Here is a 13728-nt window from a genome sequence, read left to right as displayed (position 1 = left end):
ACAAGCTCACACAATACGTGACAGAGGCTGGTAGCAGAGAAATCAATTCTGTGAATTACACTGCGCAAATCAAAAGTAATAGGCTACTACCAACCGGATGAAGAAGGGTTGGCTCTCAACAGAACATAAAATATTCATTTTATTTTATTTTTCGTGTTCGCATTTATGAGGAAAAAAAGTGTTACGGACGTGACAAGCTCTGAAAGCGGCACTAAAGTGCTTTAGAACTGCAGAGACCTCGCTCAAACAGAAAGCACAAAGCCTTTCATTAAAGTGAATTTCGTTTTTTTATTAATTGTATCTTAATTTTAATCAATGTTTCATCAACCAATTGCCTGGATTTAATAAATAAGTAGTAAATATAGCGGACAATAGATAATCTCGACACGGAGGCGCCGGCGAGTGAACTGCAACTCGTCTCATAAATGAACCGAAACTCAGCGTATAGACCTGAGAAATATATATATTGAAATGTCTATTTTTAAACAGAACAATTCAAAACGAAAGACAGACTGCTCTCTGCTGTAATCCGTATGAGATGTGCATTTCTCTCTGGCCTGTTCACTGAAGATCGCGAGTCAGCATCGTCAACTTTGCAGCGACACTGACTGAAAACACTTGTTTATTAATAAACCTTAAAATGTCTCCTTGCTATATTTGATGTATTCACAATCATTACTTTTGCCAGTTCTTTGTGACAGCTTTTATGTGCTTTATTGGCAGTGCCACCCTTACATGAATCACCGCACCGCATTTAAAAAAAAAATTCGTTTATCGGCCATTATAAATGCCGATAGTTAGGAAAATGCCTAATATCGGCCGCCAATATATTGCACACACACACACACACACACGCTCTTGAAGCTCCGCCCCCTGTGCCGGGAGCTGCAGCTCATTTGCATTTAAAGGGACAGACACAAAGCAGTGCGTTTTTGCTCCCCCTCAAAAAGTGACAACTTTAACATGCTATATAAAAATATCTGCTGGGTATTTTGAGCTAAAACTTCACACACACACTCTGGGGACATCAGAGATTCATTTTACATCTTGTGAAAAGGGCATTACACCACCCCTTTAAAGGTGCAACAAGAAGCACAGTCGGTATGCAGTTGGGAGGATGAGTTAGAAAGAGCCGTTGATTTATAAGTCAATGATGTACTTGGCATATGAAACAAAGACCCTTGGGGTGGAGGACTCGGACTGCACTGTAACTTCAGACCCACCCCACACATCGTGCCACCCACAGATGTTGAGACAGTAAAGCACCCACATAACTGGTGCTGATGAACTCCACCTGTCCTCTTTAAACACAAGCCTTTTAATTGGGTTGTTAATCTGATCTGAAACCATGAGAACGGCCCACTTGGAAATGTGACCGCTGAGGGTCGGCCCACAGAAAACTGTAGGGGTAAGAACTGGATATACCTCAACTTTAGGAGATCATATTTTAATATTTGACACTAGACGATTTTCCAAACGCCCTTTTTTCCAGACACTTAAGCAAAAAAAAAAAAACACAGTTAATCAAAAATATTTTACTTTTTATATGCAGTTATGTGGACTTGGACCAATGAGATTTTTGTGGGCAAAAATGGAAAGCACAAAGCAACATCAATAGAAAACAATGCAGTGAATCTCCGTGACCAACTTGTGAAATCTTTCACCCATCCAGTTGACCCATGCAAGTTTGTCAATGGCCGATGCCAACAGAAATCAAGATGGCCAATATATAGCTAACACTGATGTAACACGTATGAGAAAACTATTTTAAAGCTATTTTAGGAGTTTGTAGCAATTTTGTATTGGTTTGTAGGTGAATAATAAGATTTATAGGGGGAAACTACCAATAATGAAGGTCTACCCTCTGTGGACTGTAAGCAGATCATACAAAACCAAAGGAATGAGATTGTACGAATTCATAACCAATTCACCAAAATGTAAAAGTAGTATCAACACACTCATGGCAATTCATAACTATCCAGGTAAATAGTCTGAAGATTTTGAAACTGCAAGAAGGAATTACCACTTAATCTACCTGGTTTAACCATGGTCATTGTTAAACTGTTATTGGCTGATAGCTATAGCTCAAATAACCTTTTACATTTCAAATCACATATTTCCCTATCAGCAGTCACAGAACAGGTGTTTCTACTTGGAGAACAGGAATGTTTTACTCGTCGAAAATACCCAGACAAGATCTAGCTTCAGACATAATAGGTAATTGTCGTTTAGCCGTTTCTCTCCCCGAGGGAAACTAGATATTAGAGCCTGTTATCCCTGATGTCCAGTCTGCCCACTCCAGGCCTCTGACCCCAAAACAGGGAGATTTGCAAGGTGCTCCCTCATCTATTGAATAGGTGGGAGACTCATTTCACGCAGGAAGGAAGTTGTTTTGGCAGCTGTTCTCCGTATCGCAGTCGTCATATTGCGCTCGGACATGGCTGAACAGGTGCCACCTCTCGGCTCATAAGAAGAGCATGGAGGCGGAGCGACGGTGGCTGTAGGACTGGGTGGGGTTCGTGACACAGCGAGAGGGACCGCTGCAAATCCAGTCCGATTAGAGCCGGTCGGCTGGCGGAGGTGCCAGGCGCCAAAGAGGAATTACATTACAGGACATTCCCATCAGGCTGATTTGGTATTCAGGGAGTGTCACAGCAGGAATCTGTTTATATACACAATTGTTTACAGTAATTGCTAGACGGACTATATTAAGAGATACGAGTTTTCAACTGGATTTCATGTACAAATACATTTACAAAAAATAGTTACAGTGAGGCAACATTTTGGTTAATTTGTGAAACCCAAAGGCAAAAATGAGATTCCAAAATAAAACATTTTTTAAATAGGTGTTTTTTAAGACCTGTTGATCATTTGCTTTGTTCCGAAACAAGGGCTTAATGTGTTTCAATGTTGCAGTTTTTTCATGGTTCGGTTCGCTTTCACAAGGCAACCTTTCAATTTGTACCAAAATGTGTTTATGCAAGTCACATGCGAGTACAACTGTCCTCTTATTGGTTAGAGTTTCCTCTGCGCCGTCCATCAAGATGATAGACAAGTTCGTTCCGCGAGCTTATTGTGGCTTTATCTGTAGCTGTCGAGACGCAAACACTGGAGCAGGAATGCCGTCATTCCTGCTTTAAATAACTTATCAAGGCTTTTTAAGATCAACACACGTTTTAAGAGGAAGAGGCGCTCTTTGGTTTTCAACGGTGATAACTAATGTGCTCACTCACAGAATCAGACACTACTGCTTTTTATATAACACATTTCCCATTGTTTCCCATTTCCATGTTCATGTATGCCTTAATGAATCGAACTAAGAGAGGAAACGCACCAGGGTCCAAATAAAACTAAACGAGCCAGGAGTGAAGAACAAGGTGTGAGAACGTTTTATAAATGTCCTCTTTGTTTTCGTGTTGTTTTATAGAGTTTTGAAACCATTTTCAAGATATAAATTTTCAAATCAAAATTATCATGTGGTAAAAAAAAAAAAAAAAAAAAAAAAAAAATTGTTTACAGATATAATGAACATTTAGGATTTTGGTGAGATGCACTACATGACATTTCAAAACCTGAAGCAACCTTGCCTTCTCAAATGTTTCAATTGATAACTTAACCCTTGGTGGGCCATGAGCAGATCGTACAAAAACAATTGCAATCAATTTACAACCAATTTGCCAAAATGTAAAATAGCATCAACACACTCTCAAGGCCATCCATAACTATCCATTCACGTGGTCAGAAGAATTCAAAACCACTTTTTTCTTCTTCAAATATTCATGAGCAGTTCTGTTAAAATACTTTAAGAAATAACAGATTGCACCAAACCATTTACTGAGCTCAAGGATGTTCAAGAATTGAATTCCTTAAATTAGTTTTCATTGCGATATCAGGACAGTGAGAGTGTTTTGAGGGCGAACCCCATGACACCGTTTGCATTGTGGTCCACTCACTCACTGTTCACTGCCATTCACGAGGAGGTCTGAAGGGTCAAGCGGAGCCTCCACACTTGTGGAAACCCAACACCTTACATCATTAGCAGGGCGAAGCATGGGCTTCTCTGTGTTTATACGAGCGATGATGGGTGGAGGGTAGAGGGGGTGTCGCTGGGGGCGAAACCAGCAGAGCCCTGAAAAGAACAACGGCGAGTTTATAGACAACTCATATAGGGCAGCTCATATTCTGACTGGCTTTGTGGGATCGATTTTACCTCTCAATGGTAAATAGCCTCTGCTGACCCAACTTAATGGCCCTGTCCCAAATGGCACTGTCCTAAATGGCACACTTCATGCGCACTTGCGGTCCTGTGGACTTACAATGGGTGCCGTATGCATGTCTCCGTTAAGTTCACAAGACCTAGGGTGTCCCATTTGTCATTTTAGGTTTCCGAAGGCTTGTGCGCCCCCTTCTTAGAAGTTTGCATATTAATGTTGGCTTCATATGATTTAAAAAACTTATGTTTGAATTGAATGACTCCAAAAATGTTGTGTGAAGTAACCAAGTAATAAAATATCTTCCTTAAATATGTGTATACCTTTTAATTATTTTCCCTTTTTAAATATATTATTCATTCAAGGTAAAAAAAAATAATATATACATATTTTTAGAAATGTAATGAATTATTAATTCATAAATACGTTTTTGGAGAGTTGCGTCACGTGACATTTTACAACTTGAATCTAACTTTGACATAAAAAGGACAAATCAGCTGATATTTTAGACTTATTGACCCTGACACGCAGCCATTAGCTCTGCATGATATTTGATGTTTTGTTTTTTCTTTCAAATATTAATAAGCAGTGATGTTTTTTTCCTATAATCCTAATAATAATAGATTACTCCAAACTACTTAAGATTTTTTTTCTTTATTATGATATCAGGAAAGTTACATCACCCTTTTTTGACTTTATGCCCACCAAAACAATATCAAAATGAACCATAGAAGAGGTGTATTAAAGTCATTATGCAAAATTACTTGCATTTAAAATATATTTTTGAATAAATGAATAGATAAAGACAAAACAATGGTGCAGTGCTAGCTAGGCTATTAGAGCAACAGCAAACCTGTCAGTGAAGAGGTTAGCCAATCATAGCAGAATCCATTTACATTTACATAACTCTTAAAGGTGCGGAAATAAAAACTGCCTGTTAAATGGTCAGGCCGTGTGTCCACCAAAGCCTTTTCCCCCTAACCCCAGCATATTTCTTTTAGTTGTTTTCAACGGGAGCACTGCGTGTACGAAAATGCCAGCAGCGCTCATCCCCTTTTACCCAGCGGCCCAATCACAGTGGAGGAGGGGCGGGACTAATTCCACACCGACCAATTGCCACATCCGGCTTGTTCAACGGCAACAGACGACAACAACAACGGAACAAAATAATTTAAAACAAGGGCCACTTTACATTGTCTCAACATTTTTATGTTCAGAAACTATTTGCAATGTATAATAATAGTAGTAATATTCCATATTATAGCAACTCTTGAGAAGACTCAAGAACTCAAGAGCGAATGGTGTTTTCTGTTGGCTAAAAATGCTTTGGTTTTTCACATGGCTTTAGTGTTAGAAAGACTGGAACATGGAAAATGACCTTCTTAAATATTTGCTGTACATTATAAATGGACATCAGGGAAACTTTTCTGCTTGTCCTCACTAATAAATGAGTCGAGAATGAAGAGCATATGGGAAACAGGCGATTCATGACTAAGCGCTGGTTCTGGGCACGTGGTCCAGTCCTGGGGGTCGGTTCACACTGCCGGCTCCACAGGGAGTCCGACAGCCTCCTGTAACCCTCCACGTGTTTACAGTACCAGACCTGGAATCTGATGCAATTAGCCGACATTAAAGGAGCGTTTGTGGAGTATGACGAGAGCTTCACACACTTGCTCTGCAACTTTAAACAGCGGGAGCATCTGATGAGTGTTTCAGGAGACACCATGGAGCCCTAATACAAACAGATCCAGTGTAACAATAAACAGCGCATGTGCAAACAATGAAATAAACCAAAAATCCAGAGCTATTGTTTGGATTAAGCAAAACCTTTTCCCTTCAGAATGTCAAACTAAACACGAACGTCCGAGGCTGAAGTCCCACTTATTAATGATTCAAAGACCTACTCTTGTGTATCCGAGGGTAGAGAGAGACCAGTACATAGTCCCATCTGAGAAACACTCACAGGTTTTATTCATTAAATATCATCTGGGCGGCATTGTGGTGAAGGAGGGGAATGCTAAGTACGAAGCGGGGGGAAGGGCCAGCGAATGTAACGTAAAGCACATGCGCTTCTTGTAATCGCTCTCATTCTCCTATCAAAACTAACAAGAACCACTCGCTCTGTGAAGAGCCGGACACACTCGACGTCACACAGGCCTCAAACCCCCTCGGTTTATCTCCTACCCTGAAGAACGACTCCTTTATCAGAACAGATCACAAAATTCCCTTCCAACATGGCTTGTCATGTGATATAATACTGAGAACACAATTTTTTGCATTACTGTAATAAAACCTGTTTATCATGAAAATTATGTCCTAATGTAAAAGACTTTTCTTTCTGCAAAATATAACTTTTATCTTTGGACTTTGTGATGAAATATGACTGTTCACCCAAAAACCAACCCAAACTCATGGAACGCTAGCAACGAATAGCTTGTGGATCAGGGAAAACAGCTTTAGTTGTATTACTTTGAGGGATTACATGTAGTTTAGGGAAACTTTCACATATGCCGTATGCATCACGAGCAGATCATTGCATTTGGTCAAACTAATTTCTCTGATGATGGAATTGTGGTTTTGAAGAGCAGCTTGTGAAAGTCTTCAGCAGAGCGTTGGAGAATCGCGGGCAGGACTTGGCAAACCCATGAGCTGAATGGTTTACAGTAGAGACGACAGCTGTTTCTGCTGCTCGATTGGGTTTGGGCTGGAGAAACTGCATTAACAGTCAATTCATTCACATTTGCAGCACTTCAGAGAGATTTATTCAGATTTTAAGCATGTCTACGCTCTCGTGTTCCACAGAATAAATAAACGCAAATGGTTTTGAACAACATTAGTGAGTTAATTACAAATGTTCTTTTTACAACTATCCCTTTGAGACTTTTAAATAGAATATGACGGAGTCAACACACATTAGATGTCCATCTATGTTGCGAAACATTGATATACACAATTATAACCCATTGCACATTGGTTGGGTGGAGGTTAACGCCATGCCAGGCTTCCTTGGCTATTTTCAAGTTCAAATACTATAAAAGTGCAATTTCCACGTTTGCTTTGGGTAAACACTAAAATGGATTCAGGGTTGACTTTCAAATTTCAGTAAAACTTTATAATAAGGTTTATCTGTTACCATTACATGAACAGTACTTCTACAGAACTTATTAATCTTAGTTAACGTTAATCTTAGCAACAACGCATTTAAGATCAAAAGCTGTATCATCTGTTAGCATTAGCATGCCAGTTAAAAAATGAGACCTGATTGAAAAGTGTTACCAAAATTTCTTCAAAAATGTTTGAGTGATAGTGGACTGAAGCAATTGTTTGCATATGATCTGACCCCGGTGATGATTGAAAATGTACATGATAATAACCAATTTCAGTCATAAGACCTAAAAATGTATGTTAACAACAACATAAGACCAGTGTGATAAAATCACCAAGCGACCTTGAAAGGTTAAGTCCTATTTTTAAACTCCCGCCATGTCAACTCAGTAAACACAGTAAAATAAAATTCACATTATATGGTAAGGATACCAAAAAGGGACCTTTATATAGAGAAAATTACTTTATTTGAGTCATAAAAAGCAGCCCTACCTCAAACATGGTTCACATTTTAAAAATGTACAACTCAAACAAAACACTAAGATTGCTTTAACAAAATTACCTTCCATTGTAAGTGCATTGATTTTGCATTTACAAACTGAAGCTCCTTTATATTGGTTGTGCTCTAAACCTCCCTGATATTTAGGACTGGGTGCAGTTTGCACTTTAAAATGAGCTAGCCAATCTCATGGATGCACGGCACAACATTATCATAAAAGCCAGCCGAGCTCATATTTCTGAAAGATAAACGCGTCTCTGCGTTTCATCACTGCCGTTGAGAGTGATCTTAAGGCATCGTCCAGGCTGTCGTTACAGAAGTTAATTAAGCAAGAGATCAAACAGGCACGCTGTCAGCCGCCCCTGAAGTTTAATCAGACCCGGAGCCCGTTCAGACATGCGGTGACATGGCCGCCCTCTGCTGAGTTTACCCACGGTGATGGAGGGAGCACCTCTCGCCAGAAACTGACTTATTTCATAGTGTTGAAGGCTTTACTAGCATTTTAAAGAGTAATAATAAAGAACGAGTGGTCCAAGACTTCAATTTCTTTGTTGCCAAAATATACCTCTTGTGTTTTACCATCTCACAGTAACGTGCAAACAAAAGACAATGAGTCACATCACAAAAGGCTTCAAGTCCTAAATGAGTGTGAACTTCCTAAGAAACCTGTGTGATCTCTACAATAGTGGCGTTTTCCGTTGAGAACATGCCTTGACCCCGTGTCTCCGAGGCCGAGTGTGTGAGGGGTGAAGCAGCTGTTGTGTCCATCAACACGTCTCCTGTGGAGTTCTGCTCGCGTCTTCTACTTCATCAAACAAAATAGTTTTTAGAGAAAACAACACCACAGAAATTCGGTCCGAGACAACAGCTGGCAACGCCACATCTTGACCTGACGTGTGCTTGAAGTATGCAGACGGCAAGCTTTAACAAGATAACAAGAATCATTACTCTGAGGGAGGAGGGGTCCCATGAAAACAATGTCCATATTATATTTCACTTCCAGACAAAAATGGACTTTCAGGACCATTAAGGCCTTATGCATTGTGATATTGAATCATGACAATACACACTGTAAAGAAAAGTTGCTGTCTTAGATTAAGTACAATCAACTTAAATGTTTAGGTCATTTCAACGTAAAATACATGAATCTGCTTTAAAGGGATAGTTCACTTTGAAATTAATTTTTGATATGTTTTAGCTTACCTCAAGGGCATCCAAGATGTAGGTGTCTTTGTTTCCGCAGTATTTTCAATTTTGATATTTTTAGGTGAAACCGTTCTTGTCTGTCAGTGATATAATGCAGGTCTATGGTCACCACCTCAAAGAGCACGCACAGAGAAGTCCAAATTAAACATGATTTAATGACTCGTAAATGTAAGTACACATTGATGGCCTAAGACACGAAACGAGCGGTTTGTGTGAGAAAACGAACAGTATTTATATCGTTTTTACCTCTTGAAACGCACAGACCGAAGCGCCGGCGCCCTCAGATCACTTAGACGTGGCTGTGTTTACAAGAGGTAAAAACGATATAAATACTGTTCGTTTTCTCACACAAACCGCTTGTTTCGTGTCTTAGGCCATCAATGTGTACTTACATTTACGAGTCATTAAATCATGTTTAATTTGGACTTCTCTGTGCGTGCTCTTTGAGGTGGTGACCATAGACCTGCATTATATGACTGACAGACAAGAACGGTTTGACCTAAAAATATCAAAATTGAAACTACTGCGGAAACAAAGACACCTACATCTTGGATGCCCTTGAGGTAAGCTAAAACATACCAAAAATGTATTTCAAACTATCCCTTTTAAAAAAATTAGTTGAATCTTGTAAAAAAGTTGAAAATTGCTTAACTTATGTTTTTACATTGCTGTAACTCATCAAAATATGTTGTCATAACTTATTGATCATATAATGTTTTACAGTGCATACATTTCCCCTTAATTCGGTTTAATGCAAAACATCTCATTTTCATTACTGTATTGGTAAAAAAAAAACATAATAGTATTTAACCTGTAAAGTCAATATGTTAAGCTAGTAATTTGTTTAATAGTATTAGTACTGCTTTTAATATTAGTACTGCATTTATGCTGATGAATATTGTGTGCGAAGTCCGAACAGGATGATTTTACTGAGATTACAGTATTTTTTGCATTACGATAATGAGAATTTAAGGAAATCTTGTCATCATGAAAATATTTTTAAATTGCAAAGCAAAAAAACTTTACTGTCCTCAAAAAAGGCTTCATATAGAAAATCAACAACATGTAATTTCATACTTTTTTCTTTTGATTTTGGGTTGAAATATGACCAGGACATGTTCATTAGTGGATTATTTTGGGACTTGCTTTTTAAAATAATACATTTCGCAACAAATGGAAGCCAAGTACTTTTCTGGGTATGAGTGATTATGAAATGACTAAATGTAATAAAAAGTATGTCTAAAGCTCGTTGAGCCAGAGCCGAACTACAGATTTTACACAAAAACATTTCCAACAAATATCACTTTTCACAAGGATCCGAGTCAAATTTGGTCAAATCCTTCAAGTTTATTCTGACTAAAACTCTATGAACTACTCTGGCAAAATTACAAAAACACTTTTAAGGAACTAAGTCCTCTCATTCATAATTTATGAGACATTGTTTTCCCTTTTCTCCTGTTGGAGTGACGTTTAAAAAGACCATGAAGTAAATGATTATGATAATATGATCAAGACCACAAACCAAACGAGAATTTCGAATATTTTACGGGAAAACATCTAATAAGAAGATGGACTTCAGCGAAACACAGCGAGCTAAGATAAAGGAGTGTCCAAACAGCCATGATGAGCCTCACACCTCACCGCTGCATCGCGGGGGAGACGTCTTTCCCAGACTGTCCTCCATTAGCATGAGAAAGACAGGAGATGGATCCCCTCGTCCCCGAGATCAAGCAGAGCCTCAAGTACCTGTGAAATGTTTCGACCCTCCACCCTTTTATCTCTCAAGTCTTCATGCAAATGCTGCCGTTTCTTCAACGGGCCCCGGGGCAGTTCCTCGCTCCAACAATGAGCATGGCCCATCTCGATCACAGGCCAACAATGAAGCAGATTACTAGTGGATTCCTGTTATAACTGAACAACCCTAATGGGAATTTCCATAGGATTCCAAGTCCAACGCAACACCGAAAGTGGACCTTTTGGAAAGCACAGTTCCAGGCCATTCCCAATAAGACACGTCCCTGTAAGACACCAAAAGGACCTACTTACAGATTTTAAAACTCCAGTGGCACGACATTATCAAACATGCCAGCGGTCTTCAAACGGCGGACTTGGTTTCATCCGGACCACTGCACATGATTGCGGCATTTTACCGTTTCTACAGTGTAAAGCGCTGAGGGCCGATCTTTCGGAGCCATTCAAGCCCTTTCCACAGCGAGTGTTGCTTCCCTCTCCCGCTAAAGACGTGAAGAGCCGCAGACGGCACGGTTATTAACAACACTAGCACAAACACGGCCAGCACACTTCTCCTAAAACACAGCAGAAAACGAGAACTATTTCGGACCGTTTAACTCAACCAGGTTTGAGACAAGCTAACATGTGGCGCATTTAGACGTTTTTCCCCCATACATTTCGCCTTATTAAACAGCATATTCAGAGCATTTCATAATAAAAAAATATAATTTGGAAAAATGGCAAGAGAAGACAAAAAACGTTGAAATTACTTGTTAAAGGGTTAGTTCACCCAATAATGTAAATTCTGTCAGGAATTACTCGCCCTCATGTTGTTCAACCCCGTAAGACTTTCGTTCATCTTCAGAACACAGATTAAGATATTTTTGATGAAATCTGAGAGCTGGATCACTCCTCCATACTAGTCCATAGGCTTCTTCAGGGATTGAACTTGCCGGCCTCGAAAAGTTATTAAAGACATTGTTAAAATAGTCCGAGTGACGACAGCGGCTCAATCTTAAGTTTATCAGGCGACAAGAATACTTTTTGTGCGCAAAAAAACACAAAAATAACGATTTTATTTCAACTATTCATTTCCTTCTCTGTGGGCCTCAAATGAGTTCACGTAGTGTAACAGCGCAGCGCTTCTGTGTTGTACGTCACACGCATCACGCACATGACTAGCGTCGGCCAATAGTGAGCCTGTGTGTGACGTACAACCCAGAAGCGCTGCGCTGTTACACTACGTGAACTCACTCGAGGCCCACAGAGAAGGAAATGAATAGTTGAAATAAAGTCGTTATTTTTGTTTGTTTTTGCGCACAAAAAGTATTCTCGTCGCCTGATAAACTTAAGATTGAGCCGCTGTCGTCACTCGGACTATTTTAACAATGTCTTTAATAACTTTTCGAGGCCGGCAAGTTCAATCCCTGAAGAAGCCTATGGACTAGTATGGAGGAGTGATCCAGCTCTCAGATTTCATCAAAAATATCTTAATCTGTGTTCTGAAGATGAACGAAAGTCTTACGGGGTTGAACAACATGAGGGCGAGTAATTACTGACAGAGTTTTCATTTTTGGGTGAACTAACCCTTTAACTTTGTTTTGTCCTCATGAGAGTTTTGCTTATCAGATTAAGGACATTGTTTGTTTTTAGTAGTTTATTACTTTGTGCAAAATATAAAAATGGTTCATAGTTTTCTTAAGAGGTTTTCTCAGTCACAAGGCCTTCTATGAGCCATAGACTTAGCCTGATAAAACATCTGAACTAACGTTTTTATATTCATTTCCATTTGGGAGAAATCCAATATTTATTTAGGTAAATATTGGTAAAAATTCTTAGACATCACTGCCATGGCCCAAGATTACAATCTTTGATGACTATTTTCAATGTTTAAGATATTTTCTTATACAAAGTGCTAGGGCTGCCCCGATTGAAATGTATAACATGATTTCCGCTGGGAAGGAAATGTAAGAGACCGGACCTCTTTGGAAACTTGAATTGAACACCCGACCCCGTGCCATATGCAATTGAAAAAGAGCAACAAATTCAGTAGAACTTTTCGTTTACCCAGTAAGAACTTGAACTGGAATTGATTATGATAGAATCTCCGGAAGAAATCCTTTGAACACGCAAGCATTTCCTCTTGTTTTTCCATGAACACTCCTGTGGCCACGTCTCACGGGTTCAATTAATCAAGAGATCAAAAACAGAAAGCTCTGTTTCGGCGATGGGTCACTCCACAGGACAGCATGTACCGCGTTTTATGGTCCCCAGAAGAGAAGCTTCAGGACTAACATCTTACACCTCCCCTAAACTCCCTCAAGATAAACTACACGCTCCAGCCATGCATATTTCATCACGGGCCACACAGATGGGATTGTTCTCTCCTGGACGTGTGCTGCTGCAGAGTCAAGTCAAAGTTAACATCTCACACATACACACTTTGTACTTAAACAACTCATTTTCTTTCTCGTTTTTCTCTGGAATGTCATTGAATTCTTCATGCTGTGCATTTCGCAAAAACTCTTTAACTTGACTTAACTCAAGCAAAGTCTAATTAAAATTCAAGAAGTCCAAGTGGATGCAATTGATATTCAGCTCATGTTGATAGGCGTGCTTCGTGAAGTTCACTTAGCCGACTACAAGTATGCATACCTAGTACAGATAATAAGACCAGACCCATTTCTCCTTTTACAGAATATTATGCTAATGTTATTTTACAGGCCTCTTGAGCCCTTACTGTACTCGGGCTTCTGGGAAAGGAGGGTGGATTGGTTCATTCATCTACAAGCATCGGTGTTATTTAGGTCAGTGGGTACATTGAAACATTTTTCTGAGCTTTGAAATAGTTGCGCGTTCGCAAACACAATGACTGGAAAGTCTGTGCCAAACACTCACGTTAAATCCAGATCCAAGTCTGAACGCAACTAAACTTCGCGTTGGCTAATAGTTTCACGCACATCTACGTCTAATAAC

At 39.5% G+C, this 13728-nt stretch overlaps 1 protein-coding gene across 1 annotated transcript in view; it reads right to left on the bottom strand.

Moving 5' to 3' along the window:
- Positions 1–13728, bottom strand: part of ptk7a (protein tyrosine kinase 7a) — a 50880-nt gene that overhangs the window by 36658 nt on the left and 494 nt on the right. The window lies entirely within an intron of this gene.

This window comes from Rhinichthys klamathensis, unplaced genomic scaffold, assembly GCF_029890125.1.
Source record: "Rhinichthys klamathensis goyatoka isolate OS25496 unplaced genomic scaffold, OSU_Roscu_1.1 h1tg000264l_1, whole genome shotgun sequence".
NCBI classification, from domain to species: Eukaryota; Metazoa; Chordata; class Actinopteri; order Cypriniformes; family Leuciscidae; genus Rhinichthys; species Rhinichthys klamathensis.
Note: the sequence above shows the minus strand (reverse complement) of the source record. Positions and strands in the feature narration are given on the sequence as shown.